General features: G+C 39.1%; 2 long non-coding RNA genes across 3 annotated transcripts in view; one reads left to right on the top strand and one right to left on the bottom strand.

Moving 5' to 3' along the window:
* Positions 1-7652, top strand: part of LOC309608947 — a 36622-nt gene extending 28970 nt beyond the window's left edge. Inside the window, exons 2-3 of one of the 2 annotated variants that reach the window (XR_014233161.1) lie at positions 385-1870; positions 2608-7652. This is a non-coding gene — a long non-coding RNA (uncharacterized lncRNA). Of the gene's footprint in view, positions 1-384 lie in introns of both variants that reach the window. The other variant, XR_014233162.1, reaches the window with a different exon arrangement.
* Positions 1-16927, bottom strand: part of LOC309608954 — a 1139914-nt gene that overhangs the window by 314007 nt on the left and 808980 nt on the right. The window lies entirely within an intron of this gene.

Raw genomic sequence — 16927 nt, 5'->3', positions numbered from 1 at the left:
TTCTACATCCGTGACTCAACTTCTGTGTTGTAAATAAGTTCATTTGTACCCTTTTTTTTTAGACATTGGCTTTTATTATGAAAAAAAAAGAAAGAAAGAAAAACATGGAAGATTTTTGAGCAGAGAGTGGTAAGACCTGGCTATATTTAAATAGGATCACACTGACTGCTCTGATGAGAATGGACGTAGGGAGCAAGGATGGAAACAAAGAAACTAGTTAAGAAGCCATTGCTGAAACAGGGAAGAAACTTTGCATTCTATTACAAGTTAATCACTAAAGGGTTGTTGCCTATAAGCTTAAATTATCCATAATGGACCGTTCTCTGGGAACCCTGCCTTCCAGGTAAGGACTGTTAGGTTAAGATACCTTTGTTTGGCTCACAGGAAACATTCTGACCAGGCCCACCTGTGAATGACTGCAGGAAGGAAGAAATTAACACATAGCCTCCGAGGCTGACCGAAACCAGGAAATGTTCGACTTTACTCCCTCCCTTTCAGTATAAAAGAAACCTGAATTCTAACTCAGGCAAGATCGTTGCTTGGGACACTAGTTCACCATCTTCTCAGTCTGCTGGCATTCCAGATAAAGTCAGTATTCCTTGCCTCAACAATTCGTCTCTTGATTTATTGGCCTGCCGTGTGGTGAGAAGGATGAGCTTGGACTCGGTAACCTTGCCTTAATCCAGGTGAGAAATGCTGGTAGCTTGGACTTGGAGGGTGGTGATGGAGATGAGAAGGGGTAGGATTTAGATTACTTTGAAGATACAGAGTCAAGAGGATTTGTTGATGGATCAGATGTGGGAGTAGAGAGAAGAAAAAGAGTCAAGGACCACTCCAAGTTTTGTGGCCTGATCAATTAAAGAATGGTATTGCTATTCATGGAAACAGCAAAGATAATGGGAGGAGCAGATTTAGGGGGGAAGCATAAGATTTTTGTTTTGGCCATGTTCACTTCCATTTTTCTAGTGGAAATATCAAGGAGGCAGTGAATGTATGCATCTGGAGTTTTTATTTTTTCAGATCTGGAGCAGATGGGAGAGGACTGGATCAAGGGTAAGAGGGGATAAATTACCTTTTTCCCTTAAGAGAGTTGCTTACTAGAAGAGGCTAGGTAAAAATACAAGGAAATAATTAGGAAGAGAAGAGAGAACATGGCAAAGCTCATTTCAAGTGACCTCCAACTTCCAGATAAAATATATGGCAAGTGTTAGGAACATATTATAACTCCTCAGGCAGAGTTTGCAAATATGTAGCAAAAGTGCAACATCTCTTCTTTCTAGCACCTGATGCAGACATCATTAATCAACCACATCACTCTTTCCTACTAATCCTAGATGCAGTCTCAATCTAGCAGTCCTGGGTTCATCCCTTCTCAGGGTTAAATCAGTTAGATCTTGAAATGAAATCAATTGCCAAATCTACTCATGAATGGGCTCAAGGCTTGCCCCTTCACTCATTCCACCTTGAAAAAGAATCAGTTCTGAGATGAATCAAGTACAAAATGGAGTTGTCATGGACACAAAGCCAGGCTACCTCAATAAAGGTACCACGTGCAGTGAGAAAATGGAAGAAATTATAAACAGAACTGGGTGACAGCCTTTTTCCTCCGTATCTTCACATTCTGCTCTATCCAATGGAAAGGGGCAGAGAGATTGCCTCCCCTTAAAAGGCCAACTGGAAACCTCTTTTTCATTATTTTCTTTAAGTTTTGTCCCTGCTTTAAACAGATCTGAAACCGCACCTCAGATGGGACTAGAACCCAGTCTTCCGACTGAAACCACACAACTCATCTCAGGACTTAATGAAACTCAGGTTCTTCATGTCTCGGTGCAGAAGGAATTCAGTGAGGGAAAAGTAATAGAAGTGATAGGTAAGAAGTAGATTTATTAATATAGGATACTTGTGAAGGATACAAGTGGGCAGGCAAAGGTCTCTGCCCTAAGAACTAAGTGGGCTACATTTTTATAATCAAAGGAAAAGTGGGGAGGGGAAAAAGACCTCCTTCTTCTTCTTCATTTGTAAAGGTGTTGCAGGAAAATTGGGCACAAGAGGATGGTCATGTTCCAGGTCTCGGGTGAGCTCCTGAGATGAGCAGCTAAGTGAGGGTCCTTGGCTTCACTGCAGGAAAGAATTCAAGAGCGAGCCATAGTAAAGTGAAAGCAGGTTCACTGAGACAGATACACATTCCATAAGCAGAAATGCAGTCAGTCTCAGAAGGTGAGAGCAGCCCCAGGGCATGGGATTGTCTTGGAAAGTGAAAGCAGCCCTGAAATATGGGGTGGTTAGTTTTTATAGGCTGGGTAATTTCATAGGCTAATAGATGGGAGGATTAGTCCAACAATTTTGGGGAAGGGGTAGGATTTCCAGGAATTGGGCCACTGCCCACTTTCTGGCCTTTTGTGGTCGGAACTGCCGTGGTGCCTGCAGGCATGTCATTTAGCATATGCTAATGCATTACAATGAGTGTATAATGAGGCTCAAGGTCTATGGGAAGTCGAATCTTCCGCCATCTTGGGCCTAATCGGTTTTAACCAGTTTTTGTCATGTCCTCAAGGACTATGTCACTCTTTTAATGGTTGTGCCCTGCCCCCTTCCCTCCTATCTCAGATCCACTTTAAGAGGCTTTGGATCTGTGCCATTTATCCTTGGACATGTGGAAACCTGTAGTTAGAGGAGGCAAGAAATTCTTCTGGACAGCTCAGAGAGGGCTTCCGAGAAGAAGGACATTTTGAGCATTTTTCACCAGATGGACAAATGAGAGAGAAAAAGTCTGGACAAGAAGGATGCACTTGAGGATATATGCAAGGATGAGGTGAAGCAAGGAGGCATCAAGGAAAGGTGGACCCATCACCGAAGGAAAATGGCGAGGTATGTTGTACGGGGAATGCTGTGGATTGGGATCGCAAAAGCAAAACTAGAAAGCTAAGTTGTCGTCAGATTATTTTAAAAATACCGAGTCTGTGAGGTAGCTTGCAACCAGATGCTGTAACTTTTTCAAAGCTGACGAATGGCAAGAGTGTGCTTTTATTTTCTTGTAGTACAAATATCCACTCATTTGAAGGCTTACTATAAGTACTAAGTGCTTCACATGTATTACTCATTTTATTCCACAACAACCCTGTGAAGTAGATAGTTATTATCCCCATTTTTTTTTTTTTAAATCTAGGTAGTCATTTTAACAATTTTTTTTTTAATTAATTAATTTATTTTTGGCTGTGTTGGGTCTTCGTTTCTGTGCGAGGGCTTTCTCTAGTTGTGGCAAGCGGGGGCCACTCTTCATCGCGGTGCGCGGGCCTCTCACTATCGCGGCCTCTCTTGTTGGGAGCACAGGTTCCAGGCGCGCAGGCTCAGTAATTGTGGCTCACGGGCCTAGTTGCTCCGCGGCATGTGGGATCTTCCCAGACCAGGGCTCGAACCCGTGTCCCCTGCATTGGCAGGCAGATTCTCAACCACTGCGCCACCAGGGAAGCCATCCCCATTTTATAGATAAGGAAACTGAAGCATCAAAAGGTTATCTGATCCAATGTAACCCAGTTGGTGGTTGGCTGAAATCAGGATTTATAGTTGGGTCATCTAGCTTTATAAGCTCCTTGGGACAAGACCCATGTGGAATTTATCATTTTTAATACTACCCCGCCCCCCCCCAAACAAAAAGTCTATCACGGTACCTGGTATATCTTAGGCATGATAAATTCTTTACTGATATCAGCCGGAGACCTCTCTGTTTTACCTTCACGCTCACAATCGTCCTCCTCGATATCCTAAAGTAGCCTTAGAGCACTGTTTTACCTTGGGGATCAGTGATGATAATCCTAACAAATTGTGACTGAGTGTTCAGTGCACGCCAGGCACGGCGTTAATTCCTTACGGTCCATTAACACATTCAGTCGTCAAAACAGTCCTATTCAGGAGCTACCTGTCTACAGTTGAGGCTCAGAAAGATTAAATAACATACCCAGAGTCACACAGTAGGTTGCAGGGCGGGGGTTCCCTCCTGCAAAGTCTGGCTGCCTCCGGGACCTACTCCTCACACTCCACCAGTACCCTCCTTGCAGAGATGCTCCTGCTTTGAGGGCCCCAATGACAGCTTTGCTTCCCAACGGGTCCCCACAGTGGAGGATAGATTTGCGAGGCTTTGGCTGGGCTGTTTTGTGCAGTGACCAAGGGCACACATTTTGTTAGACATTCGGCCTGAATAAGGGGCTCAGGCCTTTAGTCTGTGGCTGTGGAACAGAGAAAAGCTAACTGACCCAGAAGGGGATTGAACTTGTGACCTAGATTTCAGCGCACCAGGCTCTAACCACTGGGCTTCAGACACAGCCCCTCCAGAGGGCTGTTTTATGAGAGTCCCGCCTTGCATCTTAAATCTTGGGCTGTTTCTTCCCAATGCCCCCTCTTCATTGCTGAAGATTAAGAAACTGAGGTTCACGCAAGAGCAGAATGAGAAGAAAATAAATCGTGATTTAAATTCATGCCTCTGGACGCGTAGCTTAGCCCACTGAACCCCTCTCTCTTCATCTCTGCCACCTCCATTCTGTGATTTATTTCAGGCGATGGCCCTCTGTGTATGTGTAAAAATCCCCCTGAATGCTTTCCCCTGAGGGCAGTCAATGCTCTCTCTGAAGTTTTGCGCCAATGCTGATGTGTGCAAAGGGATGAAAAACGTACATTTTCAAGTCTCCCCAAAGCTTCGAGCCAAAAGAAAAAAAAAAGAAAAAGAAAAAAAAAGTTGTCCATTCCCCTTTTTCAGCCCTCGCACTTCAAATGCTAATGAAAAGTGTGTTGTCTTGGGCCCTGAATAGGTCTAAGATGCTCTGGTTTGGAAGTATTTGCATAGGGAGGCAGCCAGCAGACAGGATTAGTGCTACACATCAACTCCCCCGAAAAGGAGCTGACAGCACTGCAGAAAATTAGTGTCGGCAGAAACCTAGCTGTAATTGAAGGGAGAGAAGTATCTTCTCCAGATACTCATCCTTTCCTTCTTTCTCCCTCAAAAGAAAAACATTTAAGGGGAAAAAATACATAGGATAGGCCAAAAAAAAAAGAGTCCTAGAAAAGGAATTTGCAAAAAAGAGGGAAGAAATCTTAACCTATCACTCAAAAACCACTTGCATATTCTTAACTGTGCAATTCACCACATGCATGCAGTTTTTAAATGGCTCAAATTGTTTTGCATTTTTCATGTTCGTTTTACATTCTATATTCGTTATTCTTTTAGATGTCTATGTAGCTTTATAAAATATTTTTATTGGCTACTTAATCTCCCTTTGTTGTATAATAAGTTTTCTCTCTCTTAGTTACAATAAGTATCTTCTGTGCTTATAAATTTTTGAGTCTGTTGAGTTACATCTTTAGAATAAATCCGTCTGTGGCTTTTTCAGGCCCAAATGGTTATGGATATTTTTTGATGTTTTTCGTGTTTTCTATGCATCTCTTTATAGTTTTATTTGTGGTTTATCATTTGTGAATTACCAATTCAGAATGATATCAAAAGTGTGAGAATTTTTGAGTTTGCCTTCAAACATAAAATTTGTATGAATGTTAATTTTTAATGAATATTTAAGTTTCTAAAATCTTAACTTTTTAGTATAATTCAGCATTTCTAAATAGATATCTTTTACTATCAGTTTATTTGATCACTAGCAAAGATTAAAAATATTTTTAATTTAGAGAAGAGCTAACACCTATACTTCTCAAACTCTTCCAAAATATAGAGGGGAGAGGAACACTCCCAAACTCATTCTACAAGACCACCATCACCCTGACACCAAAACCAGACAAAGACATCACAAAGAAAGAAAACTACAGGCCAGTATCACTGATGAATATAGAAGCAAAAATCCTCAACAAAATACTAGCAAACAGAATCCAATAGCACATTAAAAGGATCATACACCATGATCTGATCAAGTGGGGTTTATCCCAGGAATGCAAGGATTCTTCAAAATATGCAAATCAATCAATGGGATAAACCATATTAACAAATTGAAGGAGAAAAACCATATGATCATCTCAACAGATGCAGAAAAAGCTTTCGACAAAATTCAACACCCATTTATGATAAAAACCCTCCAGAAAGTAGGCATAGAAGGAACTTACCTCAACATAATAAAGGACATATATGACAAACCCTCAGCCAATATCGTTCTCAATGGTGAAAAACTGAAACCATTTCCACTAAGATCAGGAACAAGATAAGGTTGCCCACTCTCACCACTATTATTCAACATAGTTTTGGAAGTTTTAGCCACAGCAATCAGAGAAGAAAAAGAAATAAAAGGAATCCAAATCGGAAAAGAAGTAAAGCTGTCACTGTTTGCAGATGACGTGATACTATACATAGAGAATCCTAAAGATGCCACCAGAAAACTACTAGAGCTAATCAATGAATTTGGTAAAGTAGCAGGATACAAAATTAATGCACAGAAATCTCTTGCATTCCTATACACTAATGATGAAAGATCTGAAAGAGAAATTAAGAAAACACTCCCATTTAACATTGCAACAAAAAGAATAAAATACCTAGGAATAAACCTACCTATGGAGACAAAAGACCTGTATGCAGAAAACTAAAAGACACTGATGAAAGAAATTAAAGATGATACAAACAGATGGAGAGATACACCATATTCTTGGATTGGAAGAATCAACATTGTGAAAATGACTATACTACCCAAAGCAATCTACAGATTCAATGCAATCTCTATCAAACTACCACTGGCATTTTTCACAGAACTAGAACAAAAAATTTCACAATTTGTATGGAAACACAAAAGACCCCGAATAGCCAAAGCAATCTTGATAAAGAAAAACGGAGTTGGAGGAATCAGGCTCCTGGACTTCAGACTATACTACAAAACTACAGTAATCAAGACAGTATGGGGCTTCCCTGGTGGTGCAGTGGTTAAGAATCCACCTGCCAATGCAGGGGACACGGGATCGAGCCCTGGTCTGGGAAGATCCCACATGCTGCAGAGCAAGTAAGCCTGTGCACCACAACTACTGAGCCTGTGCTGTAGAGTCCACATGCCACAACTACTGAAGCCCACATGCCTAGAGCCTGTGATCCACAATGAGATGCCACCACGGCGAGAAGCCCGCACACTGCAACGAAGAGTAGCCCCTGCTCACCGAAACTAGAGAAAGCCCGCACACAGCAACAAAGACCCAACACAGCCAAAAATAAATAAATAAAATAAATAAATTTATTAAAAAAACAAAAAAGACAGGATGGTACTGGCACAAAAACAGAAATATAGATCAATGGAACAGGATAGAAAGCCCAGAGATAAACCCACACACATATGGTCACCTTATTTTGATAAAGGAGGCAAGAATATACAATGGAGAAAAGACAGCCTCTTCAATAAGTGGTGCTGGGAAAACTGGACAGCTATATGTAAAAGAATGAAATTAGAACACTCCCTAACACCATACACAAAAATAAACTCAAAATGGATTAAAGACCTAAATGTAAGGCCAGGCACTATAAAACTCTTAGAGGAAAACATAGGCAGAATGCCCTATGACATAAATCACAGCAAGATCCTTTTTGACCCCCCTCCTAGAGAAATAGAAATAAAAACAAAAATAAACAAATGGGACCTAATGAAACTTAAAAGCTTTTGCACAGCAAAGGAAACCATAAACAAGATGAAAAGACAACCCTCAGAATGGGAGAAAATATTTGCAAATGAAGCAACTGACAAAGGATTAATCTCCAAAATTTATAAGCAACTCATGTAGCTCAACATCAAAAAAACAAACAACCCAATCCATAAATGGGCAGAAGACCTAAATAGACATTTCTCCAAAGAAGATATTCAGATGGCCAACAGACACATGAAAGAATGCTCAACATCATTAATCATTAGAGAAATGCAAATCAAAACCACAGTGAGGTACCACTTCACACCAGTCAGAATGGCCATCATCAAAAAATCTACAAACAACAAATGCTGGAGAGGGTGTGGAGAAAAGGGAACCCTCTTGCACTGTTAGTGGGAATGTAAATTGATACAGCCACTATGGAGAACAGTGTGGAGGTTCCTTATAAAACTAAAAATAGAACTACCATACGACCCAGCAATCCCACTACTGAGCATATACCCTGAGAAAACCATAATTCAAAAAGAGTCATGTACCACAATGTTCACTGCAGTTCTATTTACAATAGCCAGGACATGGAAGCAACCTAAGTGTCCATCAACAGATGAATGGATAAAGAAGATGTGGCACATACATACAATGGAATATTACTCAGCCATAAAAAGAAATGAAATTGAGTTGTTTGTAGTGAGGTGGATGGACCTAGAGTCTGTCATACAGAGTGAAGTAAGTCAGAAAGGGAAAAACAAATACCATATGCTAACACATATATATGGAATCTAAAAAAAAAAAAAAAATTGTTCTGATGAACCTAGGGCCAGGACAGGAATAAAGACTCAGACGTAGAGAATGGACTTAAGGACACGGGGAGGGGGAAGGGTAAGCTGGGATGAAGTGAGAGAGTAGCATGGACATATATATGCTACCAAATGTAAAATAGATAGCTAGTGGGAAGCAGCTGCATAGCACAGGGAGATCAGCTTGGTGCTTTGAGACCACCTAAAAGGGTGGAATAAGGAGGGTGGGAGGGAGACGCAAGAGGGAGGGGATGTGGGGATATATGTATATGTATAGCTGATTCACTTTGTTATAAAGCAGAAACTAACACACCATTGTAAAGCAATTATACTCCAATAAAGATGTTTTAAAAAATATTTTTAATTTGTTTGTTTCCTATTTCTATTTTCTCATGGATTAACTACCTGTTCTTCACCCATTTAATGGATGGGATATGGACTTCTTTTATAAACTTGAATGAATTTTTGCAAATTTTAACATGAGCACTTCAGATGCACATGTATTGTTCCAGTACGTTGCTATTTTATTGTAGTTTTGTTCTTTATTACTGTAAGAGTACTTTTGAATCTTTATATTTACCAACTAATCAGTTTTGTGGTTTGTGATCCCAACAAATATTTTGTATGGAACAATGAGCTGCAGTCCAAATGTAGGCAGTGAGTCAACTTATCCTGAAGCTGAAGGTGGAGGAAGTAGAGAGGACATGAAACAGCTGAGAGGAGAGAATTAAATGGAGAACATCTCCAAGTTCGATACCTTGGATTCTACGACAAAGCCTGCCCTTCTTTGTCCTCCTGTAGAACTCAGTAGTCACCGGCCCACTGGTTGATTCTAGAGCAGTCTGATTTATACTCTCAAGGAATCCTGCTTTCTAGACAAGGATGGCGAGGGCCACTTCACTGCCCATCTTTTTGCTAGCATAACTTAGTTTATCCAAAAGAAGTTAACCATACAGTATTGCACTAAAGAATTCTTTCTTGCTAGTAGTGAACCGCAGATGAAAGATCCTTCTGTTCTTTAATGCCTGCAATAAAGGCTAGCAGCCTGCATGAATAATGTATTCAATTTATGACAACCTTTTGCCATTAGAGCTTTAGAGGTGAATCAAGAAAACATCTAACTCTTGAAAGCAGATTAATTAGGCATCTCCAGTCTTCTTTTTTGAGTTTTAGAGTTGAATTTTCTATCAGGTAAGCTCAGATGATACAAGAAATTCATTTTCTTCCTTATGAAAATGACATATACTGTTGCTTTGAAGTAACATTATACACAATTGAGACACCTGTGGGGAATTTTGAAATCTCTGTCCCAAGAGATCTTTAAAAGCAAGACAGCTACATATAGGTTTGTTAATGAGTTAGTACAACTTTTCCTTAAAAAAAAATTTAAAAGCTTTCTAAAACTATTACCTTTTGGTTTTGAGTATATCATATACTTTTTGCCCTATAGTAACTTTTATATATTTTGGAAATTTTCTAAAGAGGCTTATTTGTTTCCTTGTTAACTTTGAGCCAAGAAGGGGTATAAAGGACAAAAAAATGCTGTTTTTTTTAAAGCTCTGTCTACCTACTTACCTATCTAGCTCTCATTTACCCGGTCTATCAAGTGTGTGCACATCAGGGCACATATGTTGAGCACCTAATGTGTACAGTGTTTTCTCCTATGTACTTGAAGGACACAAATAGATCTCTCTTGCTCTCAAGGAAATGAAAAGATAAATCACAATAAGTGGTGGTATTTGCTACATACTAAATTAGTGGCAAAGGTAAGAGATCCAGAGCAGTGTTGCTTGATATATAGCACTCAGGTTGGGGCCAGTCCCCAAAATATTTGCTCTGGTAATATAAATACAGGAACTGAGGATAAGCATTTAGAAACTGTTATAGAAATTTGACAGAGTGATTTTATGTTTATTGAGTCTCATGTTTCTGGCCTTGTATTGTGTATGGCTTTATTATTTTAAATTCCCTTTTTCTAGTAACTTTTTAAATTATATTTTTCAAAAACACAAGTAGATGAACGGTAATTTAAAAAACAAGCCTGGTCCTTCACCCTGAGCAACACTTAGATAAAGGATATCTATAGGTGTAAGCATCTTGTCTGCAGGAGAGTAGAGAAATACCCTATGGAAGAGAATGCATGTGGATTCACCTTGTACTCAGTTATTGTCAGAAAAAGAAGTTCTTCTTTGACACCCTGCCTCTTCTGTCTGTCTCAGAAGAAATCTTTTCCCACCTTTACACATTTAGAGGCTGTCATCTCTAGAGTTATTGAGTATCACCATTCAGTCTTGAGGGTTTAGAACCAAAGAGTGAAAGTCACATTTCCTGCTAAAACACAAGAATTTTACAAAAACCTAAGGAAAAGAAAGCTAGAGGAATGCTAGATTAAAAATTTTAAAGATATACTGTCCAGGTTTGTTATATCATTTTCCAAACTTATTTGGATAGAGAAATCACCCAAAGGGCAAATTCCCATTTTCATGTTTGCTTGACCAACTTCCTATAAAGCTAAAAGAAAATTATTAAAAGTCCATACCTTTAAAAGCTATGATATAAATACATATCAGAAATTTTATATATGTTATTTTATATTATAAATATATATTATACATTTTCTTATAGTGCATATCACATTTTATCACATAATTTATATGTGAAAAATTTATATAATTTATATGTGATAAAATATAATTAATTATGTAATTTTATAGATTATTAATATTGTACAAGCATAGATTTATGGAATTACAGAATTGAAAGAGATCTTCAAGTTTCTGCCAGGCATTTTGCAAAATGGAAATACTGTGAATAGTTATTGAGAGGGAAAAAGGCTTCTGTGCTTAAATACGTTTGGATAGCTTTGAGTTAAAGTTACTACTGCTAGATTTCTTAGAGCCTTTATTAATATTTTCTGAAAAAGAAGTCTCTGAATTTTTGTTTTGCACTGTGTCCCACAGATTATGTAGCTGGTCTTGCTGGGAAGGCTTAACTCTGATGGAAACTTTCGCACAGAAACTTGAAGGATGTAAGAGAGAAACTGAGGCTATGGAGGAAGAGCATTCCGGGCAGAGGGAAAACCAAGTGCAAAGCTCTTGAGTGGCAGTGTGCCCAGTGCATTCTAGGCACAGCAAGGAGGACGAGAAAATGAGCAGGAGGGGAGGAAAAGCAGCTGAGATCGCAGTGGTGCAGGTGCGGGGAGAGGCGTGAGGACTAGCATAGGGCCCTGGAGGCCTTTGTGGAGATTTCAGCTTTTCTCTGAGTGGGATGGAAACCCATAAGAGGACAGTTTTGAGCAGAGGAGTGACATGATCTGACTTACTTTTTAACAGGATCACCTTTGCTTCAGGGTTGAGGATAGATTCCAGCAGTGGTGTGAGGGTAGGGAATGGGCAGGGAGAATATTAAGGCCAAAGCAGGGAGGCCACATAGGAGGCATTGGCCATAATCCAAGCAAAAGATGATGGCGGTCTGGACCAAGGTGGTTGCAGTGGAAGTGGTGAGAAGTGGTCTGATATTGGGTATTTTCTGAAAGGGGCACAAACCATGCGTGCTGAAAGATTGGCTGCAGGATGTCAGAGACGGTTGAGATGACTACAAGAGTTTTGGCTTACAACTAGAAGAATGGAATTGCCAGTAAATATGATAGGGAAAACTGGATGGAGTGGGTTTTAGGAAAAAGCTTCCACTTTGGACATGTTAAGTTTAAAACTTCAGAGCAAACACTAGGATATAAGCATTAGGACTCAGGGGAGATGCTGAGGCTGGAAAACAAATTTGAAAGTAGTCAGTTTACAGATGGTATTTAAAGCCAGGGGGTTGGATGAGATTCCATGGGAGAGGGAATTGATAAAGAGAAGTAAGACACAGGTCTGAGCCTTGGGTCATTCTAAAGTGAAGTGACCAGGGAGATGAGAAAATACTTCCAAAGGAGGCTAAGAATTTTCAAGAATACCAGAATCTTTACAATCATCATCATCCTCTTTTGATACTCATAATATTAATACGTAATACCTATCTTGTAAGGATTTCAGGGCATTATAGATATTTAGAACAATCGCTGGCCCAGCATAAGCATTCAATAAATTATAGCTATTTTTGCTAATATTTAAAGATTGCTCTCTTCATTTCTCCAATAAGGAAACAGGTTTAGTAACTCCCAGAAGTTCACTAGCTAATAACTGACAGAACCACAGTCACATCCAAGTCCTTTTGTCTCCAAATATCTGTGCTTTTCCCACTACTTATCCTATATGACTTTGTTTCCAAATATTTTTACATAAACCAACCAGGAAATAAAATTTAAAAATCATAACCATCAAGCACTTATTGAGCACTTTAATGTCCAAGAAACAGGTTGGAATGGAAATAGAGACTGTTACAACGTACTGAGCACTTAACACGTGGCAAGCATTGTGTTATCCCGTTTAACAGTCCTATGGAAGAGGAAATAGTATGACCCCTTTTTACAAATAAAGAGTGTGAGTCTTGGAGCAGTTAAATAAGTGTCTCTAGAGAGGTGTGCTTAGATTATAAAAGAGAAGAGTTATTAGAGTGAGATGGGTGGACATGGGCAGGGGGCTGTTTCAGGTGTACGGTTTCAGTTTGGGATCTTGGTCATCCTCGGCATTGACATTTAGTATTTACCAGCTCACCTGGGAATATGAGCAATTGGCCAAAACTTCTTTTTTTTTCAGGAGTGCCTATTCATTTATTTGTTTTCAGCTTTATAATGTGTGATTGACAAGTAAACATCGTAAGTATTTAAGGTGTACAATGTGATGGTTTGATATAAGGAAGGTACACCTGCACAGGGGAAGCTTAAATTCTATCAAGAATTTTCTCCAGAAATTTTCTCCTTCCTTCTTACCTCCCTCGCTTCTTCCTTCCCTTGCTCCTTCCTTCATTTCTCCATTCCTTTCTTCTTCCATCCCTCCCACCCCTCCTCCCTTCCTTCTTTCCTTTCTCCCTTCCTCTCTTCGTAGATAGATAGATAGAATTTGATATTTGGGACTTAAGGAAATTCCAGTTTAAAACAGCTTGTGTCTGATTACTTGTTTGACCACTTACTGAAATGTGACATTAGCATGTAATGCCTGAGGTTAGCTTCATTTGAAATTAGTCCTTGAACACTAAACATTCTTCATATTTGTTCCTGAAAAGCTAAAGGAAGACAATTCATGAGGCTTGTGTGCAGGGTTATTTGCAAATGTTTGCCTCAAACATTCTAGCTAACCTGCCACTTTTGGTCATAGCTGGGTAGCTCCTATATGACAAACGTCTTTAGAAATAACAACATAAAGTCTGGAAAGAATATAAGAAACAATTACCTGAAGGCATTACCAAAATGGGCAGAATCTGTGGGGGGATTGACACTAGGAAAAAGGAAATGGCGCTGAGTGAGTTTCCTGTTTTTATGGCAAGCCACAGTATTACTGGCTTGAAGAATTAAAGAACAGAGCAATTACAGGAAAAGAGGAGAGTCCCTGGATGAATAGAACAGAGAGACAGAGCCATAAACTCTGTGTATAAACTTTTGATCAAGTCTCCGGCTGATCTCTAAACTATACATGCATAGTTTAGGTACAAACTCCTAACAGTTCATCCAAAGCTCAAAGAACTGAACTAAAATTTCAGCTGCTGCCCACAGCAGGGAGACAAAATTTTGCAGCTGTGTTCAGCCAAGTTAACTGATAAAACAAACAAATAAAAATCATTACTCCTCAGAGGAATATAACACTATCAAGAGTCTAAACAATGTATTATTCACAATTTCCAGGTACAACTCAAAATTATTTGACATTTAAAGAAACAGGAAAATGTGACTTGTAGTTAAGAGACAATCAGTGGAACTGACTCTGAGATAACACAGATTTTGGAATTATTGGACAACAATTTAAAACCAGCTATTATCCTCATAATCTAAAAGACAGAAAAACCAGCAAAAAATAGAAACCATAAAATTCAAATGGAAATTTTATAACTGAAAAATGTATTATATGCAATAAAAGTCACTGGATAGGTTTAACATCAGTCAATTTCAAGATAAATCAACAGAAATGTTTCAACATGAAAAACAGTGATAAAAAAGATTTATCAGAACAAAGCCTCAGAGAGTTGTGAGACAATATCAAAAGGTTTAATATATATGTAATTGAAGTCTCAGAAGGAAAGGAGAGCTATACTAGGACATAAAATATTGTGAAGAAATAATGGCTGAAATTTTTTCCAAATTTGGTGAAAGACACAAAATTACATATTCAAGAAACTCAACCAATACCTAGCAAGATAAATAAAAAGAAAACCATATCTAAGGATATCATGGGCAAATTTATGAAAACTGAAAGAGAATAACCTGAAGGAGGCCAGATAAAAATGACACATAGCTACAGAGGAATGATGATTGGAGTGACCATTGACTTCTCATAAAAAATGATGGAGATCAGAAGATAGTAGAAGAACATTTTAAAAGCACTGGGAAAAAGGCCAATCCAGAATTTTATATCTACCAAAAATATCCTTCAAAAATTAAGGCAAAAAAATGACATTTTCTGATAAAAGAAAACTAAGAGAATTTATTGGTCGCACACCTATGCTACAAGAAATGCAAGAGAAAATTCTCAGACTAAAGGAAAATGATGTCAGATAGAAATATTAACTTTTGGGAAATAATGAAGAGAACTGAAAATGGTGAATATGGGAATGACAATAAAACACTCTTCCCTTTACATTCTTTAAAAGTTTATGTGACTGACCCCCAAATTATAACATTGTAATATGCAGTTAGTAATGTATGCTCTGTATTATAGAGTTAGTAACATAACTGTATCATAAAACATGTGGGAGGGATAATTTTATCTTTACAATTGTATACATTTTGCATGAAGATACAACACTAACTCACAGTAAACTGAAATGCTAAGGATGTCTGTTGTAGTTCATAGTGAACACTGAAAAATAATGCAAAGAAGTATAAGTCATATCTTAAAAAAAAATCATTGCCAAGACCAGTGTCAAGGAGATTTTCCCTTGTTTTCTTCTAGGTGTTTTATGGTTTCAGGTCATACATTTAAGCCTTTAATCCACTTTGACTTAATATTTGTGAGTGGTATAAGGATCCAATTTTGCTCTTTTGCATGTGTATATCTAGTTTTCCCAGCACCATTTATTGAAGAGACTATCCTTTCTCTATTGAGTATTCTTGGCTCTTTTAAAATATTAGTTGACTGTATATGCATAGGTTTATATCTTTCCTTTCAGTTCTGTTCCATTGGTCTATGTGTCTATTTTTACGCCAGCACCATACTGTTTTGATTACTCTAGCTTTGTAATATAGTTTGAAGTCAGAAAATATGATGCCTTTAGTTTTGTTCTTCTTTATCAGAATTGCTTTGGTTATTGGGAGCCTTTTATGGTCCCATATGAATTTGGGGATCATTTTTTCTATCTCTATAAAAGATGCCATTGGAATTTTGATAATTGCATTGAATCTGTGACTTTGGATAGTACAGATATTTTAACAATATACTTTTAATCCATGAACATAGGATATCTTTCCATTTATTTGTGTCTTTCTCTGTTTCTTTCATCAATTTCTTATGATTTTCAGTGTACATATCTCTCACCTTCTTGGTTAAATTTATTCCTAAGTATTTAATTGTTTTTGAAGCTATTGTAAGTGGGATTGTTTTCTTTATTCCTTTTTGCAGGTAGTTCATTGTTAGTGTATTGAAATACAACTGATTTTTGTATTTTGATGTCTGTGCCTTTGAAGGAGCAAACATCTCTTCCAGTCTTTACAGATTGGTTTTGGCAGGTTAAGTCCTTCTGTCAGTTCCCTGGGCTGACAAGATTACCTCTGGAATTGTAGTCATGCTAGACTGGAGCTAGTTTTGATGCTGCCACTAGGTCTACAGTGGGGTCTGCCATTAGCAGGCTTGTTACAAAGGATAGGGGTAGGCATGGATCCTTTCTGGTCTCTGGGTGGATGAGACTGCCTCAAAGACCTTGTTCAGTAGGGTGATACAGGGACAAGTGTCCGCTTCACGGTCCCTAGTTGGGTCCTCAGTCAGTGGGCCTATTACCAGGTGCACAGACAGGTGTGGCTCCTGCCAGGTCCCTGGGAGGGCACCTGTCTAATCACTGAATGTGTCCCTGGGTGGTCAGGACTGGCCCTGGACTGTGGCTGAGAGGGGCCAGAACCAAGCCACGGGTCTGTTTCAGGTTGCACAAGCCAAAACTGAGGTCTGCAGACCTGACTCTGGAGGCATGGATGGGCGTGTCTCCCACCAGTTCCCTGGGTGGGCTGGACTATTCCTTGACTGTGGGTGGTGGGGCTGAGGTGGGCTGGACTGCTCCCTGACTGTGGCTGGAGGGGCTGGAGCCATGTACAGGGCCTTTTCAGGATCTCTGGGGGGCACAGACAGGTGTGTCCTTTATCAGGTCCCTATGCCAGCAGGACCACTTGCAGACTATGGCTGGGATGGTCAGAAGCCCCATTAAGGGGAAACTTTCAGAATCTA

This window comes from Balaenoptera borealis (genome assembly GCF_965194805.1).
Source record: "Balaenoptera borealis genome assembly, chromosome: 13".
Lineage (NCBI taxonomy): Eukaryota > Metazoa > Chordata > Mammalia > Artiodactyla > Balaenopteridae > Balaenoptera > Balaenoptera borealis.
This window is presented reverse-complemented; position numbering and strand designations above follow the sequence as displayed.